Genomic DNA, 17,766 nt, shown 5'->3' with positions numbered 1-17,766 from the left:
TTATTGAAGAGATGCTAGGGTCAATTGAAGTTTTCCTTTTAATTATGAACCTGTCCATTTGTACGCGAAATTTAAAGACGAATTGACATTATCGCAACGAATAACCATGCCCACTGCTGTTTGCAAGGTCAAGCACTCTATCCGAATTACGACTCGCAAGATCAACCAATCAGAAAGGCACCCGGATTTTAAAAGCATTTTTGATTGGTTAAAATTGACTGAGAAACTTATGCGGTTTTTTCGTGGGTGCTCGGCAATTTCCGTGGGTGCTCGAGCCCTGGAGAAAATGGCTCTTATATGGCATTGCTGTGAAGAACCGTTTAATCACCTTTATTGGTGTATATCCCCTCACCCACCCTTAAACCTAACCATCAGAGAAAACTTTCTGCATTTTCACATTTTAAAAAAAGCATCCGTTTAGTTTGATTTTTAAGCTGTTTTCCTGTCACCACAAAGTCACAACATTTACTAATATTACTGTCTTTGTGGGAACATTTGGTAAAATATAAACTCCAGCCTATTCATAGTAGCCAGAATTTATAAATCCACAATAAAACTAATTATCCATTTCCTATTTTGCTAAGTTGAGTTGAGACCAAACACTTTTCTGTTTAACCAAGCACATTTATCCAATACCTTAAGTTCTGAAAAACTTTACTGTAAAAATGAACTGCATTGCATTTACTGTAATAGTATTTCACAGCACCAATCCTGCATTGACTCTAAAGACACTTAATAATTTATCTCAGAGCTTGAAATATTTTTTTTTCTAAATACTAGCTGTGTTTCCAGTACCCTTGAAAATGCACAAATTAAACATATGACAATTAACATTTTGATTTGGTTATAAATGTTCTGCTGGTCATATTTTGTTTAGGAAGTTCTTCTGGAGCAACGCTGTTTACATCATCCGAAGTGTTCTATACGTATACCAACATCCGTCCCCATGATTTTTGGAATTACATTTAATTGTTGAAGTTTTGTGCAAATATGTAATGGAAACCAAGTTACTGGTTATAATCTACTACATTTACTATATTAGTACATGGCTTGTTGCTAAGTAATATTGACATAACTTTCTTTCTGTATAGCCAGAGGTGAACCCTCCCCAATATACTGTATTTTTCACACTGTTGTATACAGTTTTTTGTTGTTGTTGTTGTTTCTTGCTATTTTTTCTATTGTCTCAGTCTCTAGGGTCCTAGAGACAAAATCATTAAAACATTAATGAAGACTTACAAAACTACTCGACAGAGAGTCGAAGTCAATTAAGACCCTAGGGTATGAGCTTCATTGTGTAGAGCTACACTGAAACAATGTATAGTAAAACAAATTTAAACAATAAACGGCTTAGTATTTGCATCCAGTTTTCACCCTCGAGTGTTTTACCCTTTTTATAAAATCTAAACCATAATTGGTAGACACACACTCATTATTTTCTAAACAAGTGATGCATGTCCAACTTGACTGAAATGCTGTTCCTGGAACAGCTGGCTTTGAATTACTGGAAATCATATAATTGCTTCTCATTCACTAACTGAAATAAGACACTCTCTCTCTCTTTTTAATTGGTGCGCAGAGACTGTTATTTTCTCTGTAGAAATGGTAAAAAGAAAATGAGGAAAAAGAGAAATATTAATTTTCTTTAAATGAAACTTTATTCTGTGATTATTCCTTACATCATGTCTAGTTTATCTTCTCATTAAAAACACACACACAGCTCTAAACTGAGACATATATTAAGTGACTCTTTCATTACATTAATTGTGGTGTGTGTGTGTAATGCAGTTTGAATGTAATTTCTCTCACATGGCAGGAAGAAGCATCACCCGAGAATAATATTCTGCCCTAACAAGATTCAGTTTTTCCTCTTAAAACATCCAATTAACTTGGACACACATTCTAGCTTTACTGATTATGTTTCATTTTATGATGTAATTTAATACACAGAATTTTGTTCCCTTCACTTTCTGTTCAGAGGCCACATTAATTTGCTGTTAGCTTGATGTTTAACTAAGAACAGGGGTGTGTATCCTGTGAGAATTAGAGCCGCTGTCTATTCTTGACAGTGTCTATTTTAATTTAAACAAAGCACTCACCCTAGTTAAAATCAGAGACCTGGAGGTGGGTTTATTTTACTTGGGACATTAAGCAACCGCCTACTGTAGAAACCACATAGAATACCCTAGCAACCCCCTAGCATCCAGCCGGAACACTCTAGCATTGTCATAGCAACCCCCCAGAACACTTTAATAACGCCTTAGCAAACGACCCATAATTCCCCACCAATTCCTTATCAGCCACCTAGAGTTGTCACGAACGAGACCAGAATCACAAGCAGGGCACAACAAGACTTTATTAAATGACACAGGGAGAACAGTCACAAAAAGAGTCCATACAGGGCTAGAGTAAGGGGCAACAGGCTCGAGTGCTCAGCCAGGGGGAAGGAAGTGGCCAGTGACGGGACAAGGCTGGAGGGCAGGGTTGGGAATGGCCCGGGGAGCTCAGAGGTGACCTGGGTGGGAGCCTCCTGGCTAACTTGACCCACTGGGAGAGAGATGAAGACCGCAAGTGGAGATAGACACTCCGAAGGGAGAGATGACTTCTGCGCAGGGAGATGGAGACGCCACTCCGGGTGAAGAGATGCTCGTGCCGCTAGCTGGAAGAGCTGTCCCTGGTACTGAGTCCTTGCCGAGGGGAGGCAGTCGCTGCGGGAACCGCAGAGCCAGGTGGTGAGACAAAGTCCGCAAGGCCAGCAGGGAAAAGCCAGCCGCAGTCATCGGGGCAGAGATCTGTGACACAGCAGAGGCAGAAAGAGCATGCAGGCGACTAAAAGACACTGGAGCCTAGACTAGACAGGATAACAGCAGTAAGTGCAACAACTGGCTAAACTGGTAGACTAGACTAGACAGGACTCACGGGGGAGTCAGGCGATAACTGAATACAACAGTCTAACACAGGACAGAGAAACACAGGGGGTAAAATAGAGAAGCTAATGACAGGGAGAGTGAAAACCGGTACGCGGTGATAATGGAATAATGAGGGGATATGCACACGCGGACACCGAGCACATGGCAAGCTGTCAAAACAATGCCATGTGCTTGACGGAAACACAAACACAGAGACGAAACAGAAAGGACGAACAGGGTATCAAACCCAAAACCCGACAAGAATACCTTGGCAATGGCCTAGCAGCCACCCAGAATACCCTATCAATTACCCAGAACACTCTAGAAATGCCCTAGCATCCACATTGAGCACCCTAGCATGTCATAGCAATGACCCGTAACACCCTAACGATGCCCTAGCAAACAACCAGACACTTAACTAATGCCCTAGCAACCATAGCAATGCCTTATCAACCACCCAGAAAACTCCAGCAATGCCCTACCCAAGTAGCAAAGTTCTTCTGGCTCACTTGTGGGCCACAACATGTTAGTTTCTGGCTCAGTAGCGGCTGGGTCCCCGGCCCAGATCTGACCCACACACTGATACACTAAAAAAGAATCATTCACTCAACTTGACTCGGAGTCATCTGAACAGATTCATCTTGTTGATGTCAAGATCTCACTAGAGGAGAATTAAACACAACCACTATTAACATCTTCACTTATTACAGACACCACTTTCACTTTATCTCATATGTGTGTGACCAGGTGGTGTTTACTAGCCTTTATTTCTTTTATTTTGCGAAAGCATATCTTCATTTAATAAAGGGAAGGTTCCTTTAAGAGGGACGATGACGTCATCGCGTGCGCGAGCAGCTCAGACAGAGAGCGCATGCGATAAGCAGAGAGGAGAAGAGGTGTGTTGGGAAAAGAATTTGGCCTGAGATTTTGGGTGTTTACGTGTAATTGCTTGGATGATTTGGTACGTGGATGATTTCGTACAACTTGATATTGTCCGCGTGAATAACTTGGTGAAAGTTTTGAGTTATTTTTCTGTGTTCCAAATGCTGGTGCAGGAACGTGTGAATGTGTGTGCGTTAGCACTAAGCTAACAAGTGCACCTTTGCATCTGAGGCCTGTTCTTGTGGCTTAACTACCAGATTGGCGTGTGTGAAGAGGGATGTTTATTTCAAAAGTGAGTAATGTTTACACTGACATTTAATGTATACATAATGGTATTTTCTTTTTTTTTGTTTATTGGCAGTGTGAGTGTAAAACATTTTGTGTTTTATTCCTAGAGTTGCCACTACCGTATTGTTCTTGTTATTGTTGCATAAAGACGTTTATTTTTATTTGTCCACCACTGCACACCAAAGAGATAACTGAAATTACTGTCATCCTTATTTGCCTTTGTAATAGGCTACTAATAGTTTTGAGAGGATTTTCCAAAGCTGGTCTCTTGAGTATTTGATTTTTCTTATTTCAACCAAAAATATAATACATTGATACATAATAAACAATTTAGGAATAAACAAAGATCCCAATCAGTGGTTGGTCCTGTGTGACAATTTACAGCGGCCACATGTGTATAAAAGATCTTAGTGAGAATGAACAGGGTTCACATCGCCATTATGGTGATCAGTGTTTATCTTAGTAGGGCTCTTGACTTTCATTATACAACTTTCATCTTTTAACAGGTGCAGTTGTGTTTTACTCCGAACACTTGTGCGTCTGTGAAACAATGGTTCTAAAAGAGGTTTTACACTTTCAACTGATTTGATTATGTCATGTTGTAAAGCTGTGGTGTTGAAATGAAAATGGCTTGTGAAAGCTGTTTTTGTGTGTGTGAAACAAACGTAGTTCATACGACATATCATGCACTGTATTAACACTCTGAGCAGGTGAACAGATTCATTTCTCAAGGAAGAGAGACATCAGCACTCATTATACAAACCTCAACTATGGTGACAATAGTAAAGTTCTGGTGCAAAATGTATACATGCTGCAGTGCATTCTGGGAGTCATGGATGAGTTGCGTGCTATGAGGTTACCCAGCATGCACTGCAGCATGATGTTATTTTTCTTACCATTCTTGAGATTAATAGTAGTGCTGTCAATCGATTAAAAATAATAATCGGATTAATCACACATTTTTTCTGTGATTAATCACGATTAATCGCACACAACAATTATATTTTAAAATATACTTTTACATTTGAATAATTTCACATTTAATCTTCAAATTTATGTAGAAACAACATATTTCTTTAACAGCATCATTTTATGAAAGCTAACATTTTGATATTAGTATTGTAACTGATGTCTCTATTAAATTGATTATTTTAACATGAATTATAGTCATTCAACAGTATAATGGAGAGCTCATGTAGGAAATTGAAGGACACTTTACAGTCTTTAATGCTAAATTGTAAATTAAATGCAGAAGAATTCTCATTAAAGCTATAAAATCACATTGATTTCCTCTTTTATTTTGTTCTTTGATTAACATTAGTGACAGGAGTCACAGCAGCACGTTTAAGAACGTGGCCCCTTTAAGAGCTGTCTCAGTACGCAGATCTGACCGTCACCGCACTCCCATTTTCACAACTCTTTGCATTCATTTAAGATTTTATTTTACACTTTGAAGTCTGTGCTTAAGAAAATGCTAGACAAAACGGGCTTTCTGACATAATCTTGTGTGGTTTTATCCATTCAAGCACGAAAGAGAACTTAACACGGATGCGCTGTCTGACAGAGATTCACCGACGCAGCCTTCAGCCCGTGACTGTTTACACCAGACTGGACCTCTCGTTGCGTTTTGCCGCGTCCCACAGTTTAGAAGCTATCTATCTTCATTGAACGTGTCAAAGCAACTGTTTAAAATCGCGCTTAAGTGGTTTAAAAGCCTGTACACGAATAAGAGCGTGATTACATAATGTAACGCTAGACAAAGATTGTCAAAACAAACGGATGCTGCGTTAATTGCGATAAATATTTTCTCACGCGTTAATTTGAAAAAATTAATCGCACGCGTTAACGTTGACAGCCCTAATTAATAGTCTGATTGTTGATGTCTCTGTGTATAGCAGGCTGTTGGTTTGAATTTTTCACATTTGTGAATATTTTTTTGTAAAACTAGAGCTCAGAGCTGCATTCATGAACTTTGAGAGACTAAAGATAAGAACTCGTATGATATGTGAGTTGTGTCTTAGATGCTAGGTATGAGTACAGTTTGTTCTGTGCTGATCTTAGCATTTGGACATCTTCTATTTTCTTGACCAAAGTAACATGTGTTCTAACACTACTGTAATGGTCAGGAAAAACAAATATCAAAAATGAAGAGTAAAGTGCTTAGTTAAATGACACAATGATCACCATAATGTTGACTTCAAGCTAAATATTTTTCATGAAATATAAACATGTTATTTCTCAACAAGATATTTTGTACACATGTGAAATAAAGTGAAAGTGTTGTGTGTAATAAGAGATGTTAATGGTGTTTGTGTTTAATTTTCCTCCGATGAGATCTTGACATTTAATGTTCATCTAAAGCTGCCCTTAAGTCTGTTGTAGATGTAGAACACTGAGCAGTGTTCATTTACTCTGTAACTTAACTCAGTTAAAGCATCAAGATGACTCTTTTCAGATGATTTAAATGAGTCAAGCTGAGTGAAGGAATCTTTTTCACGGTTCAGTTTCTCCTTAAATTTTCACAAAGTGGGCCACATCTGGGCCACAGCCCTTCATTCAATAATGTCTGGGCCAAATCTGGGCCACATTCATTTCTCTACTCACAATCAAACAGCGGTGTGTGGACCACATCTGGGCCGAGGACCCAGCCGTGTATCGGGCCACAAGTGCACTTTGCTACCTGGGTAGCAACCACCAGAACCTTCCAGCAATGACCTAGCAAGCCAAGCAATGCCAATCACCCATCGACAAACTACAACAAACCACCACAACAAACTACAGTGTTCTGGCTAGGATTTTGTGGAACTGTAGCGCTGGATGACATCATGGCTAATTAACATATCCGTGACGTCATCTTGTCTGAATGCGCTTCTACTGAACAAAAGTCGCTAAACTAGTGAAAGAGTTGTTAACTTGGAAGAACTGGTGAGACAAATTAGGAATGAATGAGAAACAGTGCGTCACCGAGAAGCTGCAGCCGTGGTGGGGAGAATGTTTGGTGTGGCGGCATTCCACGGCAAAATGAATATAGTGGAAACACTGAACTAACAAAAAATACACTTAGAAAGATTTTACATGAGGAATGAGGACGTGGAGAGTATCAAAATAAAGGTATCTCATGTGGATATTTTACGTTTGGCATTGCCGTATCGTTACAAATTTAATTGTTGCATCGATCACTATCAACGTATTTTGTTACACCCCTTCTAGACACTTTAACATTTCTCTAGCAAGCACCCAGAATTCACTAGTAATTCCTTGGCACCTACCCAGAAGACCCTAGCAATGCCTAAAACATGTGGTAGTACCAAAAATGTTCCATCACTGAATCCAAAGGCAGCATCCAGCTGAAGCCTTGACCAGCAGTTATTCTTGATCCCAGCAATGTTCAGCACTCCTGTGGTGCGAGCGGTTCTTAATGGGTCCGTGGCAGGTCAGAGCAGCACAGAGCTCGTCCGATCTGCCCCAGCTCACATGGATCCACACCTCAGATGGCACACACAGGTGTGCAGCAGCACAATTACAGCAGAACCCGGTCAGACTGACACAGAGCGAGAAGGTCAGACCAGCACTCCTCCGCTCAGAGTGAAAGCCAGAACTCCGCTCTTCTGTGCTGCTTCTTACCGGCCGGATCCGAGCAGATTCGGACTGTAGACAGACACTCCGCTGGGCTTAAATTAGGCCGCTGCAGTCCAAATCACAGCTCCTCTGCAGTGTGTCAGTGTATGTGTGTAATGGAGTTTTCTTAGCCAGATACTAAGTGTGAGATTTGTGTGTACATGTGTTTTGTGAGTGTGTGGAGAATGCATGTTACAAAACTGCTGAGCATGTGATATTTGTGTGTTAAGTATAAAATATGTAAGTAAAAATATACAAGTGAAGTACCACCACCGAATCAGCAGTCCTGTCAGTCAAGGTTTATAGCACGAGCGCTCTAGTTGCTGTTAACTGTCATATTGACAAAAACTTTTTAGTCGGCATGAAATTAAAAATGATAATTCTATTTGTTTTACACAGTGGTGAAGTATTTATTATAAATTATTTATCCGTGCATATCATTATTTAAAAAAAAAACATTTGTACTTGTAATCTTTAATCAAAAACCTTAACCGCCTCACCACAACTGAAGGTTGTGGTCTCCATTCATGCGATTGGACAATGGAAAAAATGCGCACGACGTCAAGCATTTTTTTGCTCAGAGTTGATTTTTTTCAACTTTAGGCGCTCAGAGCGCCCCGGCAAAACCGCAAGGCGCAGAAAAGGTGCTTCTCACTGCATAAAATCCATTCTGGGTGATCATGGCCTTAGTCTTCCTTCCACTGGAAAAATAGTCCCTGACTGTAAACAGCAAAAGAATGTTTTTTTTATGCTGCTAAGGGTGCTGCGCATTGAAACACAGAATTGCTGGGCGCAGCAGATAGAACTTCATCTCAACTCATTCACAATAAAACACAGCTTTTGACAAATCAGAATTATGGAATGATTTTGCGGACAATTTTAAAAAGGAATTGCAAACTGCATATGCAATTGCACTTTCATATTGATCGTGTAAAAACTGTGACATCATTTAAAAAGGAAAAGCAAAGTCTATTTGCAATTGAATTACCTCTGACTTACAAGTTACGACCTTGCCATATTTCAATCAGAATAGCAATTCCCCATATGCTATTTCACTTTCTCTGGCATCACTTAGTAACCCTGCCAAAACTCAAATGAAATCACAAATCCCTTTGCATCTGCTTTTCCTCTGACTTGTAGAGAAACCTGTCAATCAGTGGTGGGGGTGGGCTTATGCAATGTGCGTGTTTGTATGGGGAAGTGAGTGGTCACTGTCAGTCAGAGACACCGGTTGTGGCTAAAAGGGATACAGCTAAAAGCCAAAATAACAATACTGGAACGAACGACCGTCAGATGCAAAGTTTAATATAGAGAAACTATCAACAATAAATCACAATTGCGGCACTTAACAAGTATAAATTAAAGAAGTTAAACTGGCTCGATAAATGCATGAACACAAACAGTGGTCTGGTGATCTCAGTGAGCCACCAATAAAAGTCATATTGAAGCAGTGTGGATTCATAATAATTACTTAGGTTGGTGCATCACCTGATGAGCTCATTTACTGCATGTTGTGGGAAAGGCTGTTCGGAAATTAAATGTATATTTAAATGCAGCAACAGCATCCAGTAATTTGTAGATGACAGCTACTTCTGTGTCCACCAAACTCACTAAAACACTGGAGCACAAGTTTGTCTTTGTCTCACTATGCTACGACGCACAAATAAAGAGATGTGGAATTCATGTACCTTTGTCATTTATTATTATATTGTTACATGCATAATGAACAAAAATGATAATGCAGGATGCTGTTTATTCATACAAAGTGAACATGTTTTGTTATGGTTTACAACACACATTAATCATGATGCAGCATACGATCACAGTGTTGTCAATAAATGTCATGTCCTCGTTTTGACTTGGGAGTACTGTGAAAATAAATACCGTAAACAAACAAACAAACGTGTAGATGAATGTTGCAGAAGGTGATGATAATCCATCCTGCACAGAAGTTTTACATGCTAAATAATGACACTCTCAGACCAGAGTTCCAGCTTGAGTTATTTCCAAACAAAAAAAAACTGATCAACGTCGACAGTGAGTGAGTGAGTTGTAATAGTTAAAGGGGTCATATGGCGCGAATACGTGTTTTTCTGTCTTTGGTGTGTTATAAGTTGCCCATGCATGTATTAAACACGTAAAATTGCAAAAATCAAAGTGTCTGAACAAAACATGCATGCTATTTAAACCCGAATGCTCACCCAGACCTGCCTGAAATGCCTCGTGTAACCACACCCCACAAATCTACGTCAGTTGATGATTTGACTAAGACCGCCCAAATGTATACCCAAGTAAGATGGGCGTACCTGTTAGTACAATTGTTTTGGAACCTGATGTTCCAAATATGGTAAGAGGCGTTACATTTCCATCACACGCATGCAGTATTTGACCAATCACTACGCACTGGTTAACTGGCCAATCATAGCTCACCTTGCTTTTCAGAGCGATGAGCTTTTTTAAAAATCTGTGCGTTTCAGAGAGGCGGGTCAAAGAGGATATACAAACATGCATGGTATGTGGAAAATACAGCGTTTTTTAACCTTAAATCATGTATACACATTGCATAACATCTAAAACAAACAATAATATTTGTTTTAGCCGTGTCATATGACCCCTTTAACAAAACAGAAAGCGTTAACTTTAATCTTAATTTGTTTAGCTGTATATTATTACTTTTCTACTGCATCTACTACCAGTCGACAGTGAATGATGTCACTTCACCATACAAACACGCCCATTGCATAAGCCCAGCCCCGCCATTGATTGATAGGTTTATGTACAAGTCAGAGGAAAAGCAAATGCAAACGGATTTGTTATTTTATTCGAGTTTTGTCAGGCTTACTACGCAACACCAGAGGAAGTGAAATAGCATATGGGGGATTGCTATTGTGATTTAAATATGGCAGGGTTAACTGGCCAATCATAGCACACTCGTAAGACAGAGGTAATTCAACTGCAAATATACTTTGCTGTTTTATTTGAAATTTGGCAGTACGTTCGTGTAAATAGAAATACAAACTGTTTGCATTTGCGTTTGAATTATGTCACAATTTTTACATGAAAAAATAGAAAACGCAGTTGCAAATGCAATTTGCAATTCCTTTTAAATTTTGTCCTCAAAATCCCCCCATACAGAATTAGGGACTAAAACAAAACTTTTTAAATTATATTTAGTCCGATAACCGGGTGCTGGTAGCCGCATTGTTAGTGCATTGACAAATAATGCCAGTGCAGTCTTGAGTTTGATTCCCATCTTGACAGTCCTACTGATCTGCTCCTCTGTCTCCACCCAGCGCTATCCTAACAGTTATCTACTGTCCTTTACCAATAAAGGATTCAAACCCCCCTAAAATAAAAAGTACAAACTAAAAATGAAAAAACTAAAAATGTACTGGTAAATTTCTACCAGGAGTCAATACTTTATTCATTATTTTACAGACACAATGCAATGAAGTGCAGAATTCCAAATACAGCCGAAACATATTAATACTTTTAATGATGCGTTATTTTATGTACGGGTCACATGACAATAAAAATTATGAATTTGGTACGTCTGAAACTGTCAGAAGTCTTAATTTTGGATGCAGGGTGTGAATTTATCAGGTTGACAGACAGGTGCTCTTTGAGATCTTGATGTTTTGTGTTAGCATGAGGAAACACCGCCATATTTCTTTTTTGTATTAAAATTGAAGGCAAGACTATAACAAGCCAATTGTGAGAATCTTCACCTCAGCTGAATGTGGGACAGCAGATTGATTGTTTCATAGGGCTGGTTTAAGCTGGTCCTTAGCTGGTCATGTGCTGGTCCATAGCTGGTCAAACCAGCATCAAAACATACCTAACCCAGCATATGCTGTTTTTTTCAATAGGGTTGGGCTAAGAGCTGAATGAAGCTCCAGAAAGCGCTAGTCAAAACCGGTTATCCGATATAGAATGCTTTATTTCCTACTACGCAGACTTACTGTCAGAGAGACATCTTGTGAAAGGCTTCTTTCCTCCTCTAGACTCTAACAGGACGCCGGTCACTATATCATTCAGCCGTTTCACAGTGCATTCGGGCAGCTCCGCGGTCGCTACTCTTTGAATGCTCTCCTCCGCTAAAAAATAAACGCAAACAGAACGTTGGCGATGCAGCTGGTGGCTTTTGCCTCCGACTCTCCACAAACTTTTAAGCCCAAATCGTTTCCCCAAGTGCAACCTCACGCTGGCTCGCAATCTTCGGTTTTCAAAGCGTCAAACTCTTCTGCCATCTGCTCCTCGGATGAAAGAGAAAAGATGAAATGGTGGAGTGGCACTCTGCTGCTTTTCGCAAACATCTAAGCAATTACGGGCCGTTTGGAGCTCTTACGGCGGGTGAACTGGCAACTCTCTCACCCTCTCTTGTGCGGGAAGGCTTCGGGTCTTTGATGTGTTGTGCCGCTATCATTTTTTCTCACTCAAAACGGAGTTACTTTAATCTTTGTTATTAGATTGCATCAGTCATTAGCGTTGTAAGTCACGAGTCCTGAGGTTTGATCTTCAGATAAATTCCTCTGCTCTAATCTCACAATTTCACTTTCGCAAGTGCTCCGTCCTGACAAGAGAATGGGCAGAAATACCCTGCCAAAAAATGATATTCCTCTTATAAACCGCTATTATGTGCATTGTATTTATGGCGACAGTGAATGCTTGATTCTGATTGGCTGACAGGCGTTCTGGGTGTTGTATTATTTTCTGATAATGGGTGGCTATTAAACTACCACCGTCAAACTACAAGTTTTGGTCAGTTCTGATCCATTTACAGCAACCACCGCTGTATTTTAATCCCTAAAATTGACAGATTCCTGTCAGAGTTACACTTTAGGGATGTTTACATCTATTTTGTAGAGAATCCCTAGGAATTTAGCTTGTCATTGCTAGCATGTTGTACCAGTAAACTTTAGTTAACTTGTTGTTTCTTAATGTCTAAGCTCTTGTCAATATTACGTATCATCATTTTCCTATTTATCTCTCTCTCCCCTTCTGTCACATATGCACACATCTGTTCCACCGTACATTACAATGACTTTCTAACTGAAAAAAAAAACAGGTTGGTTGGCTGGTTTAAGCTGGTCTCCCAGATGGTCTTCCAGCCTGACCAACTAAAACCAGCTTTACCAAAGTGGCCAAAACCCATCTAAAACCAGGCTGGGGGGCTGTTTTTTAGTTCTAAAGTGATGCTTTCAAATTAGTAACAAGGGCTTGGGCCATCGGGCAGGATGCTGAATTACTAAGTAGAACCAAAGGTTGTTTTAGTGACAAAAAACAGAACGTATCTTGAGATAAAAAAAATGGAAAAAGGACTTTGTCAGCACACAGGATAGATTTATGATTCTGTTGATCTCTGTCAGATGATTAAAGCTCAGACACCCATCAGGGGGTCGTAAGGTGTTCAAGCGGTTGAGAGAGGTTTGATCACATAGACAGACAGGCCTGATGTGTGTCTTAATTGTTTAAACAGAAGGATGGATTTCCGTTCTAACTTTCATTTCGCACCTGTCAGTCTCACCCCTGCTCGTGGAGTTTCATGCATACTGATGCTGCTCTGAACATGAGTTATTATCATTCTCTTCCTGTCACTTTCACACTTAAGACAAGAGTTCACACAAACATTAACATATTAAACAATATTTACTCACCCTCTTGTTGTTACAAATCTGTTCCTGTTCCAAGTAAATGGAGAAACAGTTTTTCCCTGGATGAAAAGCAATTTTTACAGATTTCAATGGTTTTCAGTGTCATTGAATGCCAGTTGTTCATTGTAAACCTGAATAAGTTGAGAAAGGTAATCAGGTACAGCAAATCTTATTTTAAGTAAGCAGAACTACAGTAACAAGTTTTGAGTTGTTTGTACTCATGCATGTAATTCCTTTTAATTTTGAACATGTAGTAAGGTAATTCCTTTTTTATTTACAGTTAAATAAAAGAAAGGTCTTAGGTCACACTTCAGAATAGGGGGCAATTCCCGCTATTAACAAACCATTAACTAAGATTTTTTCCCCAAATTAATAGTAAGGTAATTGTTAGGTTAAGGTATTGGGTAGGATTAGGGATGTAGAATATGGTCATGCAGAATATGTGTTTTATAAGTACTAGTAAACAGCCAATAACAGGCATGCTAATAACAACTAGTTAATAGTGAGAATTGCCCCCTATACTGAAGTGTTACCAGGTCTTGTTATGACAACCTAAACATTTCAGCTACATCAACAGTGATCAAACAGCCTTCACAGAGAGCGTTGCAATACACACAACTGCTGTGGCATAATGGCACCTTCCACAACCTAAGCATAAGCACCACTCTTTTGAACGATGGTAACCCGAAATACAACAAATTCTTCTGAACAAATTCTTAGAAACGGTCCATGTACCAGACAGAATATTCACTAAACATCTGCTCCAGCTTTGCACGCTGTATTTCAGTATTGCAGTCCTGTTTACAAACCTCCTGCAATCCAGTTCATCCAGAGGGCACAGTGTTCCGGGGATGAGAGAACGATTCAAGTGCTTGGACTTCAGTGATGGAGTGATGCGGTGCAGCCCCGACAAAGCATGATAGATCGCATTCTTTCTGCATCCTGCCACCGATCACACTTCTCTTTCACCATACCAATGTCAAACACCTGAACACATCAAACACATGTATTTCGACCATGTTATATGTACACTCTCAAAAAAGGATGTTCGACACAGGATGTGTCATTTTGTGTTAAACAAAAAAAAAGGAACAACACGAGTTGGAAAAACTAACTATTCACAAATGAATATTGACTAATGGAGCCTTGATGGTAAAGACCGTGACTAACACACAATATTGAATTTGGATTGGTCACGTCTGACAGATTCCCGACTCATTTAAAAAGGTCAGTCGTGGTGCCAATAAAATCCAGGTAATCGAATCAGTGAATCAGTAAGACTAAAAGTGGGCAAAATGAACTCTTATTAAATTTTCCCACCAGCATTCGATGCACGATTATCATCGTAAAATGAAGAAGTTTAAGAACTTAGCATATCACTTATTGATTACAAATATATGTAAAGAATATAAAACCAATTATTACATTGTGTAAATTCATCATCCTGTAGAACAACTATACATACTTTTTCTAGTGAGATCAGGTTGGAACCGGTAAAAAATGTTTTTACTGTAAACATTTAAGAATGTTACATTTGAAACGTAAAAAAAATTACGTAGTTTCTTCAAGAATTTTAAATAATTTTATTTAAATAATATTTAAATATTATTTGTATTTATTAGTGTTATTATTCTTTTTATTACTGTCTCTTTTTCTGTTTTCTCTCTGTATAGTTGTGCTCTCTTCTGTTTGAATGTCAAATGGTTGTTGCCGTGGCTTTTTTTGTTGTTGTTGTTCTTACAAATACGTCTGTTTAAAAAAACTATAATTTACTATTTAAAAACCAAATTTCCCCACCAGCGTTTACTGCAAGTCTTTATAGAGAAAATCTTAAAAAAGTTCAAGAACCCACATGCATCACTTCTTTATTATATTCTTTATTATTTCAAATACTATATAAAACAAAAGAGAATATTTATGAATCTAAATTTTTTAGCCCTTCGTCTTAGTACGATCTGCTTTCGCCACTGACATTAGGATTAGGCGTGCGGCTTCTTCAGTCTTAGTTTTTATTTTTTAAATCGCATGAAAGACTCACACTGCACAAATTCAATGAAATCAGGTTTGAAGGACAAGTCTTTAGTCGCTATCATCCAGTGAAACCTTTGTTTGGAGATGGCATGTCCTTTACAGCAGATGGTTCAAAAACATTCACTCTTATGATTCAGTTCTTTCAGTGGATCGCTCCAATATGTATAAAAACTTGAATCTTTGTCTCAAAAGTCTCAAGAGCAAGTTATCATATTTTTTCCTGCCTTATATTTATTTAGAAACAACAAACACCATTGAAAGTAACGTTTACAGACGGTTTGTAAATCAGTATAGTTTACTGGAACATTGTGTGAAAAAGATTGCTCGGCTCTGGTGCACTTGAACTGTCCTTCCAAACATGGAGCAAGAATAAGAGACAATCCTTCCATCCATTCTCTGAAACTGCTTGTCCTCTGGAGGGCCGCGGGGGGCTGGAGGCGGAGCCTATCCCAGCATCTTGGGCCACAGGCAAAGACAAACTAATATTTGGATTAACCATGTGTTGACGCAGTTACTGTCACATGAGGTTTACTGGATGCCATAAGTCTCGCTAAAAATGCCAAACTGGGCAAACTGTGTGATGGAGAGGGGAAAAAAACGTTCATCCACATTAAAGAGAGAAATCACAGTTGAGATCATTTTAACATCCCAATCATTTCCATTTCAATCAAGAGAACTAAATCTGTGGCACCCCTCCATTCACGACCTTGAGCAGGTCCACGTGTAATGGTTTTTAGAGTTTTCATAGCATCAGCTACTGACGCAGCGCCGTAAGGCCGACTTGCAAGGAAATATCCGAATGCATCTCCTCTCTGTCTTTCTCTCTCTTGTGAGGTTAATGGATGACACGGAAAGCACTTCATTCACAGCTTCTGTCCTTTGAGAGTCAAATCAGATAATAGAATCTTTGTGTGAGGGTCCAGGGGGAGATAGAGAGCCGCTTGGGCAGTTTACTCTTTAAATGCAACTTCTCTCTCGCCCTGTCCGAGTGTGCGTGTGCGTGTCTCTTTTGGGTCAATATCTAATTAGGGCTTTAGTGCCGAGAGTAATACATCAGAAACAAACGAATCATAAACAGCCATCTCTGCATGCAATGGCAAAGACAAACTCCAAAAATGATGGCGGATGATGTGATGGTAATGATCAGGGTTGAGGAGGCTGGAAAGTAACATCGGACAGAGCCGCTTATTCTGTACATAACAAGATCGTTCACCCAAAATGAAAATTCTGTCATCATTTACTCACCTTCGAGTTGTTCCAAATCTGAATAAATTTCTTTGTTCTGTTGAACACAGATAAAGATATTTGGAAGAATGCTTAGAACCAGACAGGTTTTGCCCCCCATTGACTCCCATGTAGGAAAAAATACAGTGGTAGTCAAAAGTGCCCCAGAACTGTTTGCTGTCCTACATTCTTTAAAATGTCTTCTTTTGACTTCAACAGAACAAAAAAAAAGATAAAGTACTTTTTCCTACTATGGGAGTCAATGGGGGGCAAAATCTGTTTGGTTACAAGCATTCTACCAAATATCTTTCTCTGTGTTCATCAGAACAAAGACATTTATTCAGACAGAATTTTCACTTTTGGGTGAAGTATCCCTTTATGATGTTTTGAACCTGAATACATTTGTACTGTTGAACACAAACATTGTGATATAACATTCCCTGATCTCATAAAGTCTCACTTTAGTTACTCATCTTAAGCCGTGTCCAGCCCACCACGCAAACATGCAAGTGTATTTTATTTTTATCGCTCAACATTTCACTTGTTTAAAGTGTGTATAGACTCTCACGCAGCACAACAGCTGTTTCATATTCTAATAAAGCTTTCAGCCTGAGTTAGCGCTCTAATTTGGTAAGTACACACTCATAACACGTTTAAAGGCTTCGGCCGCTGCAGCGAGCGCGTGTTAAGTGCGTGGCTGGTTGCTGCGCTGCTGTTTTTATTCTCTGAGCACACACACACATTAAAGTCAATTACAATAATTGCTTAATCAATTGTTTGAGGTGACACCCGACTGTGTGAGTGTGTGTGTGTGTGTGCGTGGGTGCGTGCGTGCGTGCGTGTGTGTGCTGCCGGGGGGGGGGGGTGAAGGATGGGGCAGATGATTGTAGTGGTAATTGGTCAGACGAGTGTGACCTCAGAGCTCATTTGTGCTGATGGAGCAGAAATAATACAGAAAGGCTTCTCCGCGCTGACAGTGAAGAAGAAAAGATGCACTCGATACTGAAATCTATCAGGCAGATCTGTGCTCATATCCGGTGTTAGTGTGGACACAGACTGCCAGGCTTGGATAGTGAAACGGCAGGACAACAATGGGGCGTTGCTCACCACACGCAGCACAAACTGTCTGTTTGCTTCATGCAACTATACATGTACTAGAG

Source organism: Triplophysa rosa, linkage group LG1, assembly GCF_024868665.1.
Source record: "Triplophysa rosa linkage group LG1, Trosa_1v2, whole genome shotgun sequence".
Taxonomy (NCBI): domain Eukaryota; kingdom Metazoa; phylum Chordata; class Actinopteri; order Cypriniformes; family Nemacheilidae; genus Triplophysa; species Triplophysa rosa.
The sequence above is the reverse complement of the archived record's forward strand: the minus strand, read 5'-3'. Positions refer to the sequence as shown.